Genomic DNA, 14668 nt, shown 5'->3' on the forward strand with positions numbered 1-14668 from the left:
TATCACTTACATTTATTTACTATTACGAGTGATGGTAGCTGATAGCCACAGTTGAAGCTGAGATTCAGTGGGAGAAGTGCTGAACCAGAACAAATACAGATAATACAATACAGTTTGGAGTTCAGAAGGGAAAACCAATGAATATAGAGGTGACATGTCCTGGCCAAAGCCAGAGCAGGTTCCTGCCAGAACTGGAAATAGACTGTAGGCATGCAAGTTCCCCATTCAGTGCAGTTACTGCTTGACCATACTGCTTGATCTAACTTCTCTTTCAGTTTTGCTCTGTGTGTCTCAGCACCCTGCAGAATCAGAGCAATCCTCACTGCAAGAACAGCAAGGAGAACAGCTCCATGTTTGCATGTCTCCAGGCTGAATTGCTGTTTCCCGCACATTCACAGTTCAACAAGAGAACAAATGCATCAGGCAGAATTACAGTTGGATTTCTTTGCTGCTATGGGATTTGTGTTTGTTTTTAATGTGACATGATGAATGGCTGATTGGGAGATTAGGGGTGGACTCTGTAATTGTCAGATGCTCTATCTTTTGTAGCCAGAGCATTCTCTGAAATAAAGATCCTCAATTAGATGAAAGTATATATCTGAGGTGAAGAATTCAGGATAACATAATTTCCAAGACAGCTCCTTCCCACATCTCCAACCAAGGAGATTTTGGAAAGGGAAATAAAAACAGCAGACTGTAAATATGATTATTTAATCAATATGTGGTTCCAATAGCCCTATGTTTTCCACTCTTATTCAGGAGGTAAGGGAGGCAAAGTACAAGACAATAATGATGTATAGGATGGGTTTCTCTTCCCCAGTTTTTGCATTGTTATGGATAGCCTGTTATGAATTCAACCAATGCAGCATTCACAATGCTGCAAAGACCATGATGACTGAGATATTTCTTCTATGAAAATTCTCATTCTTTTCATTTATACTCTCAGGAGATTCTAAGCTCTAATAGCTTAATTACTAGCCATATGTGTTAGATATTAGTCAGACCTGTGGCTAAAATTTTCCTTATGTGTAATCAAAGGTGTGGATGACTTTTGACAATTGATCAGGACACTTCAAGCTGGAATAGACTAAACTTGCAGATGACAGAGTAAAAATTCAAACAATTGTGACTTGAGTGGAGAGAGGAGCAGACATCCACTATCTATAGTCTCTTGCAATACAATAATTGTCACAAAATGAAGCTAGTAAAAGCAAGGTAGAAAACACAAAAAATGGGGCAGTGCTTGCACACTGCAGCAGATCTGTGTAAGTCTTCCATGGTGTGTATTGGTTCCATCACTCATTTCTAGTGTTGGCTGGGACACCTGCAATTTCTGAGCAGCATATAAATTCATTGGCTTCCTCACTGACCCTTTCCCACTGGCTGAATATCCTCAGGGCTGGCTCTCCTTGGCTCGCCTTCCCACAACAAGATCTCTTCACTTTCTGGTCATCTCCATATATTATGCTGAAGTTTATGAGAAATCATTCTACAAATGAAAATTTCACTTAAGTCAAGAAAGTTGGAGAAAGTTCAGTGAATTCTCACCTATCCTTTTCTCCATCTCTCTGTGGTTTTGCTTTTGAGGTACTGTTACACAAACCAGCCTATGAGTCTGTCTCTGTCCCCTTATGAAGCCCATAACTCTGGGGTTTTTTAAATCAGACACCACTTCAAAGCTGGTATCTGTAAGTGCAGTCAGGTCCTATCTAGAAGAATGTCATCACAGATCTTCAACCTCTGAAGTTCCTGGATTTTGTAGATATAACTCACCTTCTTTGTCGGTGACATGGACGGTGAGATTGAGTGTACCCTCAGCAAGTCTGCTGATGACACCAAGCTGTGTGGCATGGAAAACATGCTGATGTGAAGGGATGCCATCCAGATGGACCTTGAGAGGCTTGAGAGGTAGGCTCATGCAAACCACACGAAGTTCAACAAGACCAAGTGCAAGGTCGTGCACATGGGTCAGGGCAATCCGAAGCACACATACAAGCTAAACGGAGAATGGATTGAGAGCAGCCCTGAGGAGAAGGACTTGGGGATGTTGGTTGATGAGAAGCTCAATGTGACCCAAAAATCTGCCTAGAAAGCCAACCGTATACTAGGCTGCATTATCAGAAACATGACCATCAGGTTGAGAGAGGTGATTCTTCCCCTCCACTCCCCTGAGACCCCCTGGAGTAACGCATGCAGCTCTGGGGCCCACAGCATAAGAAGGACATGAACCTGTTGGAGAGAGTCCAAAGGAGGGCCATCAAGATGATTAGAGGGCTGGAGCACCTCTCCTATGAAAACAAGCTGAGAGAGTTGGGGTTGCTCAGCCTGGAGAAGAGAAGGCTCCAGGGAGACCTTATGGAAACCTTCCTGTACCTAAAGGTGTCCTACAAGAAAGCTGGAGAGGGACGTTCTACAAGGGCATATAGTAATAGGACAAGGGGTAATGGCTTTAAACTGAAAGACGGTAGATTTAGATTAGACGTAAGGAAGAAATTCTTCACTGTGTGGTTGGTGAGGCACTGGAACAGGCTGCCCAGAGAAGCTGTGGATGCTCCATTCCTGGAAGTGTTCAAAGCCAGTTTGGATGGGGCTTTGAGCAACCTGGTCTAGAAGAAGGTGTCCCTGTCCATGATAGGGAGGTTGGAACTAGATGATCTTTAAGGTCCCTTCCAACCCAAACCATTCTATGATTCTTGTGCTTTAACATAATTTAATAGGTGACACTCTTAATAGGTAGCTAAGAAGGACTGAGTTTACATTAGTCTTTTGTATAGAGAGATTTCATTAGTGAACCTGATGCCGTGAGAATCTCTGATACTGTCACAGCAGGAGATTCTGTGTTAATTATTAAATGTGATTTTGTAATTTTAATTGTATAATTATGACAACATTAAAAGACATAATTACATTTTAAATCTTCTTAAGAACTCAATTTTATCATATTTTTATTACTTTGTAATGCTATTGTATTTTATTATTAGAAATTAGAAATTATTAGAAATAATTTTATGACTACATGGTTTTAAAATATGATCTTTTTACTGTTTCATCACTTTATCTTACAACCATCCTAAACATCCAGTGGAAAGTGAAAGGCTGCAAGCATTTTGAAAGTAACCTAGATAAGACATCAATGATGATGCTGAAATTTTTTCACTTTAGCTGGTGCCTGCCTTACAGAATTAATGAAGCGGATTATGATGACAGAAGTTAGTTCAAAGCAAAACTCTAGTTACAAAAACAGCCTTTGTGGAAGGCTTATGCTTAAGATGAGTTATGTCACAACTGTCTGCGAGATCAGGAACCGTATGAGAGGAGGTGGTGAAGTTGTCTGGTGCTAATTGTTCCATTTGCTCACAGCAATGTGAATCAGAGGCAATCTTGTAGAAATCAGAGGCAACACTTTTGTTATGGAGATCTGAGACTCATTTCAAACCTGAACAAAGTTCACAGTCTAGCAACACCCAATGAAGCAGATGTTTTTCTAAATACAGGAGACAAGAGAAATGGTCCATGCTGCATATCAGAGCTTGAACCACCTTAAATGACCTCATTTCCATTCCTATTTTTTATGATTTGTATGTATTTACTGTTTGCTTTCATGTGTTGTCCTTTGTGTTTTTTATTAGATAAAGTGTCCTTATGGAGTTATATTAACATTTTCCATTGTTTTTCCGACTTTGATATTATACATAAAAATATGCATCCTTTGTCTCAACTCACTCCTGTGTTGTGTTACAATCAAAATGAAATAAGAAAGCCTACTTTGATCTACTGTATTTAATAGAAATACAAAGGCAGGGAGGCAGGGTGGGTAGGGTTGTTTCCTCCCTACCCTAAAAGAGCTACTAACCTGAAAGACAGAGTGATAGTAATTTTAACTACTGCACTGCCACAAGTGTGCTGAACACATGCACTTTGTAATCAAGATGAGTATGATCTTTCTTATCTGTGAGACATTGCACCAAAAAAAGAATTAATCCCTGGTAAGGACATCTCTGCTTTCATAGTTTGGTCCACAGAGTGAATGGCAGGTCTCAGCAGAAGAGAGACTTGTCCCCCGTGGGCTGTGTCCAGATGCCTTGAACAGTGTAACGACAACATAGCTAGACCAATAATGTGTCTCGCTGTACAGTTCAAGTAAATGTTTTCTCTCAGTTTTTTCTTCTCTGTTTTCAGATCTGTATTTTCTCACATGGTTTCACCTCATTAACAGGTACGCACAAGATAAAAAACTCAGTGGATCCTCTTATTTTTCTAAGAACCTAGGTGATATTTTGTCTTCCCACAAGTCAGAAATTCCTTTCATTGGAAAGAGATTGAATGAAAGTATTATATCAAAGTTAATAGGAACAAAAAGAAAGCTCGCGGACTTCCAAATTGTGAAGCTTGCTATGCGGTGGTGTCAGTACAGAACATACAGTTCCTCGAATTGCCCTGATTGTGCTTCCTTTTAGTTTCTAACTGGTAGAAAATATAATCTGTATTTATTAATTTTCTAAACATCACATAGCTACTTCGTACTGCATTTCAGAATAGTATCTGAAGTTGTGCAAGGCAGTGCAGCACATCAGGTAGGAATGAATACTTTCCCGAGCAGCTCAAATCACAGTGTGCAGCTGAGTCGCACTTCATCTCCAGCCATTCTTTCCAAGTGAATGAGAATTTACATATCAGGACCCAATCCACTGAGATTCTTTCTCTATTTAGTGTCCCAGATGGCATACACAGGAGCACAGGAGTACTCACATCTTTCAGAACTACGCTTAAAAAGTGGAGAGATATTGTCATCGCATGTTACTGCTTTTGATCATACCACAGACCAATTACTGCTCCACCCTGCTCTTTCCTTTCCCTAGGTATCGATGGAAGCATCCCATGCCAAAGAGATTTGCCAGGCCAAAAGTGAAAAATTAAAAGCTCTTCTGCTATAACACAGTGTCAGCACTTGGATCAGTATTTGTTTGAAAGCTGGTTACATTGCTTTTAAGGCAGAATTTGTTACTAATACTAATATTTGCTGCTGTTAAAGAAGAGATATTTCTGTACCCTGAGAACAATAATGAGGCTTAATATTTTTCATCATATAATCATTGCAGATTATGTTTGGTTAAAGACAAAATTTTCTGGGAGACACTCTGGCTTAATTTCCATCTTTCTTCACTTGTTAACCTTTCTGAAATGGGATACAGAGGCAGAGAGATCTGAATTCAGAAAAAACTGACACTAAAAATAACAACCTGAAAGTACTTGAAGGACTGCCTGTTACAGTTGTGTCTGTGGACCTACTACCTTAAACACATATCTCCCCTACATTATCCCAAGGAACGTAAAGTGTCGTATCCCATTTATAGGTGAGCAGAAGAGTTGCAGAGTTTTTTTGGACAACAGCAGCGCCCTGTGTGCTTGCACACAAACACACAGAGATTTACACCATGTCTGGTTCATCCAAGTGCCTCCAGCTGGTGCAGATTGTGCTTAACAAAGGGGCAGCCTATAAATTGATTCTGGTAAGTGCTGAATCAAATGGTCAGAGAGGGCTCTAGGATATATTGCATGCATAAGCAGAAGTGAATCATTGAGGAATTTACTATCTGCAGCATGGATTGTTTGTTCACATCCAGTTTTACAGCTTCTTCAAAAAAGCAAAATAAAAGAAACTAACCCCTAAATCCCATTCCATCTGCAAGTTGTTGTTTTCCCGCATCCCTATTAATCCTGTGTGGAGAAATCAGATAAACTAAACACTGATTTTTTTAATAAACAATGATTTTACCTCAAAGAAATTATCTTCCAATGCTCAGGTCATTTTTTTTTTTTCCAAATCAATCAACTGAAATTACATGTCAGGTCTTCTTGTTGCTAGGACCCCTTTGGCTCTTGGTGGAGGAAGGAGATAATTTTGTATTTTTCAAAGAATGAACTTTTGATTTTGACCAATTTAGTATGATTAAAACTGCAAATTGCTTGGGGATTTTATTCCAGAGCTGATTCATTTCATGTTTAATTATGTGTCTAAACTGGGAGTATTGCCAGTGATTGTCTTTATTTAATAAACAGAAGCCTATATGTTTTGAAAAATGGAGTGAAAGCACCATCAGTGAAGAAAGATCAATAATGTTCCCTTTTCCTGATACTCTGAAGATGTATCTCTTTCCATAATTCAGTGTAAGAGCCAAATTTACCATTGATAAAAATCAATACAGTGCTTTGGGCTTATGAGGAGCTCTGGCAACATAGGCATCTGTGGTTAAAAAAAAGATGTGATGGCAAATTTCATGTATTTTTAGCCATATTCTCCCTGAGCCCGTAAGCACAGGGATTTTTAAATAGGTACTCTTTAACCTGCAGGTATCAGTAAAAGTGCATACAAATAGTCCTGGGATTGTGAAATATGGGGCTAGATTTGCATACTTATAAAATGAAAGTTTGTTCATCTGCCTATCTAATGGCATGAGTATACATAACCCTGAATAAAATCATGGTCCAGGGCACCATTCTTCAGTAGAATAGGTCTAAATTTAAAGAAGGCACGAGACTGGAAAGTGATTTGAGCGTGTCATATGCTCATTGTCAAATGTATTACAGCCCCTCTGCCCAACAAGTGTGCATTCGTCGCCATGGTCCGGATCCTCAGGAACTGCTGTGGCACTCCATGAAGCAGCACAGTGGCATAAAGAACATCATAGTGAGGGGGATTCACCTGAGGAACAGCTGGTGCCGGACCTCTGCCTTGTGTGCTGGCGTCTTCAAAACACAACTTCACAAGGCAACACAAGTTCAAGACTTAGCTTCTGAGCAACAGAAAGGTGATGGAAATATCTTCTCAAATCTTTTTTTGGATTGGAAAAAATGTTTCTTCGTGAAGCCATGGTGCTTATCTCAGTGGGAGGGTTGTGAAGCTGGGTTAGTGGTTATAGCTTGACAGAAGTTAGGCGGGATTTTCAAAACTTAGTTGTATAAATCTGCTCCGTCTGTAATCATTGCATGTTGGACATTTGCCTTCAGTGTGAAATGAACATGGTTAAGACTGATGAAGTCTGAAAATCTGCTACAAGAAACTGTCTATAACACTTTGTGAATATCACTTAAACTGTCTTATTTTACTATTACATATTCTTGGTCTTCTCCAGGAAATGGAAGGCTAAAAACACGACTGATTTTAATGTTTTTCTCTATAGATCTCCAAAGTTACAACAGCTGAGTGTATCTATTAAGTATTAAAGAAAATGATGAATGAACTTAAGAAAAAAAAACGAGTCGTGCAGGAAGAACGTGCCTTTATTCTGAAAAAGATTTTGATCTGCTGGATCTTGTTTTGTTCCCAATTGGGGTAACAACTGAATGCATCAAAATGCTACATGGAGGAGACTGGAGCTGCATTTCTGCCCTGCGAGCTGTCACAGCATGGTGGTCCTGGAGCCCTCCAGCCCCTGGGCATGCTGAAATCCAGTCATGGATCTAGGAAATGTGGAGACCATGTCTTCAGAGTTTGGTAGCAATCTTTCTCACTATGTCAAGGATTCCCTGTTCCCCATAAATCTCAGCTGAGGATTGTAACAAAGAAATTGGTAGCTTTCTTAAAATGGGTGCCAGTACTGGAGAAACACAATTTCCAACATCTTGTGAGAGTGCTATGAGAACCATCACTGAGGTGGGAGACCCACACCAGCATGTGCATACCGAGAAGTCACCAAGTAAGCTGTCAGGACACAGGTCTGCTGACATTTTCTTGCATTTTCTAAACCACTTCTCAAAACATTTAGATGCAGATGAATTTGAATTTCCCGTGTAAAAACTGCTCCACTGGAGGTTTGGGGTTTTTTTAGTCATATTTCAAAGCCACTTTTACCTGAATGTCATAAAACAAACAAAAAAACCCCCAAACCATAGGTGATGAAACTATCCTGTATTCTATATGAGGGAAACTCTGTTTCCCAGGTACTCTCCCGAACTGGGAACAGAAGTACCACCGTGTTGTACAAAAGCCTGTTCTCTAACTATTCCTTCTCTAGGCAGAAGCACGAATGAATTGGAATTTCATAAGGCACCTGATTCTCATGACATTTTCAGGCCCTCTTTGAAAGCTGATTAACACACAGTTAGTGCCCTGCTGTTAAAGTTCACTGTGTTGATATTGATGTTCTACTTTTATATTTTGGGGCAAAACATTGATTTGGGGAGTTTAATAGATTAAAATAACCTGTTCTACCTGCTGGTAGGAAATACAGATTTCAATTCTTTAACAGATTAAAGCAAAGTACAGACCTGTGCTTAATGAGAGATAATATTCAAAACCTTTTGGTAAATGGCCTAATTTTACACCTTTTATGTGGAGAAATTAATGCTTTTTTAACTTTGCCATAATACTTGGGTGGGTGCTCCAGTAGCTCCTCTGTTCCTAAGTTGGGTGATTCTCCTACTATTTACTTTCCTGTGTTCATAGGCCAATCTAGATGAGCTGTACCTGTCAAAAATAAATACTTTTCACAGAATTCACAGAATGTTAAGGGTTGGAAGGGACCTCAAAAGATCATCTAATCCAATCCCCCTGCCAGGGCAGGAGCACCTAGGTGAGGTTACACAGGAGGCATCCAGGCGGGTTTTGAATGTCTCCAGAGAAGGAGAATCCACAACCTCCCTGGGCAGCCTGTTCCAGTGTTCCATCACCCTCACTGAGAAGAAGTTTCTTCTCAAATTTAAGTGCAACCTCTTGTGTTCCAGCTTGAACCCATTACCCCTTGTCTTACTGTTGGTTGTCACCGAGAAGAGCCTGGTTCCATCCTCGTGACACCCACCCTTTATATATTTATAAACATTAATGAGGTCACCCCTCAGTCTCCTCTTCTCCAAGCTAAAGAGACCCAGCTCCCTCATAAGGGAGATGCTCCACTCCCTTAATCATCTTTGTGGCTCTGCGCTGGACTCTCTCCAGCAGTTCCCTATCCTTCTTGAACTGAGGGGCCCAGAACTGGACACAATATTCCAGATGAGGTCTCACCAGGGCAGAGTAGAGGGGAAGGAGAACTTCTCTCGACCTACTAACCACCCCCCTTCTAATACACCCCAGGATGCCATTGGCCTTCTCGGCCGCAAGGGCACAGTGCTGGCTCATGGTCATCCTGCTGTCCACCAGGACTCCCAGGTCCCTTTCCCCTACACTGCTCTCTAATAGGTCATTCCCCAACCTATACTGGAACCTGGGGTTGTTCCTGCCCAGATGCAAGACTCTACATTTTCCCTTGTTATATTTCATTAAATTTTTCCCCGCCCAACTCTCCAGCCTGTCCAGATCTCGCTGGATGGCAGCACAGCCCTCTGGCGTATCAGCCACTCCTCCCAGCTTGGTGTCATCAGCAAACTTGCTGATAGTACACTCAATTCCCTCATCCAAGTCATTGATGAATATATTGAATAGTATTGGTCCCAGAACTGACCCTTGAGGCACTCCACTAGATACAGGCCTCCAACCAGACTCAGCCCCATTGACCACGACTCTCTGGCTTCTCTCCTTCAGCCAGTTTGCAGTCCACCTCACTACCTGATCATCCAGTCCACACTTCCTCAGTTTTGCTGTGAGGTGCTGTGGGAGACGGTGTCAAATGCTTTGCTGAAGTCAAGGTAGACCACATCCACTGCTCTGCCATCGTCAATCCACCTTGTTACGTCTTCATAAAAGGCTATGAGGTTGGTCAAGCACGACTTCTCCTTGGTGAAGCCGTGTTGACTGTCCCTGATGACCCTCTTATCCTTGATATGTCTTAAGATGGCACCAAGGATAAGGTGTTCCATCACTTTCCCAGGGATGGAGGTGAGGCTGACTGGTCTATAGTTGCCCGGGTCCTCCTTCTTGTCCTTTTTGAAGACCGGAGTGACATTTGCTTTCCTCCAGTCCTCAGGCACCTCTCCCGTTTCCCAAGACTTGGCAAAGATGATGGAGAGTGGTCCAGCAATGACTTCAGCCAGCTCCCTCAGCACCCGTGGGTGCATCCCATCTGGACCCATGGATTTATGGATGTCCAGATTGCTTAACTGGTCCCTAACCCAGTCCTCATCAACTAAGACAAACTCCTCCATCACCCTGCCTTCCTCTGGGGCCTCAGGGGTACGGGGCTCCTCAGGACAGCCTCCGGCAGAGTAGACAGAGACAAAGAAGGCATTCAGTAATTCTGCCTTCTCTATATCTTCTGTCACCAGGGCACCCACCCCATTCATCAGTGGGCCTACATTGCCTCTGGTGTTAGTTTTATCTGCCATGTATTTGAAGAAGCTCTTTCTGTTGTCCTTGACCCCTCTCGCCAGGTTTAACTCTAAGGAGGCCTTAGCTTTCCTAGTTGCCTCCCTACATCCTCTGACAACAGCCTTATATTCTTCCCAAGTGGCCAGCCCCTCCTTCCATGATCTGTAAACTCTCCTCTTCCACTTGAGTTTGCCCAGCAGTTCCCTGTTTAACCACGCAGGTCTCCTGGCTCCCTTCCTTGACTTCCTGCGCGTCGGGATGCTCTGATCTTGAGCTTGGTAGAAGCAGTCCCTGAATGTTAACCAACTATCTTGGGCCCCTTTACCTTCAAGCAGCCTTGCCCACGGGATTTCCTCCAGCAATTGTTTGAACAGGCCAAAGTTGGCCCTGCTGAAGTCCAGGGTTGCAATTCTGCTCGGTATTCTGCTCCCACCACAGGAGACTGCTCCCACCACAGGAGATTCTGAACTCCACCATCTCATGGTCGCTGCAACCAAGGCAGCCCCCAACCTTTACTGCTTCAACCAGACCCTCCTCGTTAGCGAGGACGAGGTCCAGCAGTGTACCTCTCCTAGTCGGCTCTTCCACCATTTGCATCAGAAAGTTATTGTCAATGCACCGGAGGAACCTCCTAGGCTGAGGCTGGCTGGCTGAGTAGTCCTTCCAGCAAACATCAGGGTAGTTAAAATCCCCCATAACAACCAGAGCCTGTGACTGTGAGGCCGCACTCAGCTGCCCGTAGAAGGCCCCATCAACATCCTCACCCTGATCTGGTGGCCTGTAATAGACTCCCACAACAGTGTCACCCCTGCCAGCCTGCCCCTTGATTCTCACCCACAGACTCTCAACTCGCTCCTCAACCGCACCTGGACAGTACTCTATACATTGTAGTTGCTTTCTCACATAAAGAGCAACTCCACCACCACGCTTGGCTGGCCTGTCTTTCCTGAAAAGGACATAGCCATCCATGACCACATTCCAGTCATGTGAGCTGTCCCACCATGTCTCTGTTAATGCCACCAGATCATAATCTCCTGACCGAACGCAGGTTTCTAACTCCTCCTGCTTATTCCCCATGCTGTGCGCATTGGTGTACAGGCACTTCAGGGTGTGAGCCGAGTACACCGATTTCACCCTAGGGGCCTGAGGGGCCTCCCGGTCTTTATGGATTCCAGCATGCTGCCCCACTGATGCAAGCCCAGCTACAACCCCATCCCCTTTCAAATCTAGTTTAAAGCCCTCCAAATGAGCCCTGCTAATTCCTGTCCCAGCATCCTTTTACCCCTGTGGGATAAACCTTTCCCACATACCGCTGACCGGACTGGTGTCTTATAAAACCAGCCGTTATCAAAGAACCCAAAGCCCTGCCTGTAGCACCAGTCCCGAAGCCAATCATTTACGGACTTAATTTTTCTATTCCATCCCACATCATCACCCAGAAATGGAAAGAGGGAAGAGAAGATAACTTGAGCCCCAGACTCTTTCACCATTCGTCCCAAGGCCTTGAAGTCTTTCTTCATTCCCCTCAGACTATGTGATGCCGCTTCCTCCCCATCTGTCTGGAAGATCAGCAGCGGGTAGTAGTCCGTTGGGCGCACCAGGTTGGGGAGCGCCCTGGCGATGTCCCTGATCCGAGCTCCAGGTAGGCTACAAACTTCCCGATGCTGAGGGTCAGCTCTGCATATCAGGCCCTCCGTCCCTCTCAGAAGGGAATTGCCTACCACAATTACCCTTCTTTCTTTTTTATCGGAGGCAGTCTTGAGGCGTGGAGTCAATCTCCTCTTCCTATGTAACCTTGTAGGCGGCCCTTGCACCACATCCCCACCTACATCTTCTTCAATATCCAGGGCCTCAAACCTATTACGGAGGGGCACCTGGGGAAGCAAAGCAGGTAGGGAGGGGGGTTGCCAGCGACGCCTAACTGGAACTCGCTTCCAACCCTCCTCAGCTGTTTGGCCCCCTACTTCTGCCCAACAGCGACAGGGCAGGGGGTCCATCACCTTTTGGGGGGTTCCCCCTTGGGGCCTTTCTGCCTTGCTACCCAATGTGCTTATCCGTGCTTCTTTCCAGAATTGCAACACATTGCTCCTCTATCCTTTTCACTCAACTGAACCGTTTACAGCAATCAATAATATTACTTTTATCTCTTTTTTTTTCTCCAGCAATGTCATTATCATTTCCTCTTTCAAGTCAGGGAAATAAATGTGAAATAACCTCAAGCTTCCTCTCCCTAATGTATTTTTTTTCTAATTTTCCAAATGAATCCCTGGTTCTGTTTAAAGACTAGCACAGTGTGATGACTTCATTAGTTTGCTGGTGTGCGTTCTCTGACTCACATTAAAACACTGAAGGTCTTTGAGTTAGCAATAATTAGATGAGGTCATTAAAGATACAATGAGATCATGATTGCCAGAAATGGCCTCACATTGTATGAAGTGAGGTCAAATCAGCTATAACCATTACTCATTCCTGATTTTTTCTTCATTACATATGCATTAAGTAACAGTAGTAGGTAATCCACAGGTTAACATGAGTGAGATGCCCTACAACCTGTTATACACATGGTATTGTACAGTGAACAGAAAGTTGCATGGTGAGATCTTTTGTAGTAATTGTCTCTTATACATAGAAACTGCAGCAAGGACTAAATAAAAACAGATCAAAAAGAAATGGAAGGGGATATTAACAATATTTCGAAGGAGCGAGGCAGGAAAACATTGGCTTTGTGTTCAAAGTCTCCAGGAGCATTTTCCAGGAAGGAACAAATTATGAGGTAGCAAACAAGGCTCCCAAGCAGGACAGGCTCAGGTGCTTTTCAGCCAATGTGCATGCTGTGACTCCATGGAAGTCCACAGCATGACAAGCCAGTCCATGCAGTCATCTTGCTGGAAGGTAGCACAGTTACCTGAACAGTATGAGACACCCCTGCTCCTCTGTCACATCTGCCTTTGACCCATGGGCAGCACCTCTCCAGACAAAGTAAAGAGTCAGTCCAGACAACAAAATGCACGGATTATTTTTCTTTTGCATAGCAATGAGTACTGTGTCCATTCTCTGGGGACAGTCATTCAATGCAATCACGTAGTAACCTGGTGAAGAATGGCAGAACTCATTCCATTTATTTCTTATTTTTTAAACAGCGAAAAAACAGCTTTAAACCCAAGTCTCTCCATGGCAATAGGTAACACGAATCGGGCTGAACAAATAGTTAAGTGACAGAATAGCCAGAAGAGGAGAAAATCAATGTGCTAATTAATGTAGCAATTGCTTCCAGATGTGTATATCATAGAAATCTGACCCATTTTTGTTTGGTTTCAGATTATCTCCCTTCTCTTCTTCCTCACACTCTGCTGATTGGAAAAATGACCCTTCCAGCATTACAAGACACATTCCTTCAGCACTGTGCAACAGGCAACGTGCTCAGCGAGAGCAGCACAACTCACCAAGCTCTTTGCAGCAGCTCTCATGCATTGAAGTCTGCAAGAAATTTAAGGCTCCATTTCCTCTGCTATCACTGTGAAATGTCTCCTTCCTAGATTACAAGTGACAATCTCACTGACATGTCAAGGTTGAGGAGACATGTGAAATTACATGTCCACTCTGGGCCGTGCTAGAGGAAGGAAAAACATGCTCTTTGACAACTGCAGTCCAGACATGAGGCACAGAGCAGAGGCTTTGCCTGGAAATCAAAATGAGTCCTGCCCAGAAGAGTGAGTATGGTATCCAGGGAACTGACCCTCAACAACTAATACAGGGTGCTCGTCTGCTGTCCGCTGCTTCTCTCGCCCACTGGAAAGACCTTCTGTCAGAAGAGGCTGGACTCTGCTGAGATACTAACTTTCTGGTTGTGAACATGTGCAGATCCAGACTTTGCTTTCGGGCAATTGATGTCTGTGTTCTCCCTGTAACAGAAGTAATTAATGATCCTAACTAGCACAGACATCTGAATTTCCTTTCAGTTATACCTGAACTATGAACAAAAATAATAGTTACTCAAGAGCTCTTAGTTTGCAGAGGCACTTTTCCCTGTGTACACAGGCACTCAGAACAAGCAGGGGAAGTTGCACAGCTCTCCTCCGTGCAGCCAGGCTGTGATGTGCTGCTCCTCATCCTAAAAATCTCTTTTCCATTCTTCTTCTTTCCAAGTTTCTGTCCTTCCAGTTTCTGTCTGGACAGGGATACCGGTTATTTTAGGTGAGGAGTACAGCCCTTTTCTGAAAAAAAACCCTGAGGCTGTTGAATACAGATTCTAAAGTGTGCAGTGAGTTTTGATCCACATAGAGATGTTGATGTATCTGAGATCATTAAGTGTAAACTCTAGAGTCCAGATGCTATGGTCAGCTTGAACATGAGCTGTCAGTGTTCCCAGAGAGGTCACAATAAGAGTTTTTCCAGCAATAGCTTGCAAAGATACTTCACAAATCTATG

Source organism: Caloenas nicobarica, chromosome 5, assembly GCF_036013445.1.
Source record: "Caloenas nicobarica isolate bCalNic1 chromosome 5, bCalNic1.hap1, whole genome shotgun sequence".
NCBI classification, from domain to species: domain Eukaryota; kingdom Metazoa; phylum Chordata; class Aves; order Columbiformes; family Columbidae; genus Caloenas; species Caloenas nicobarica.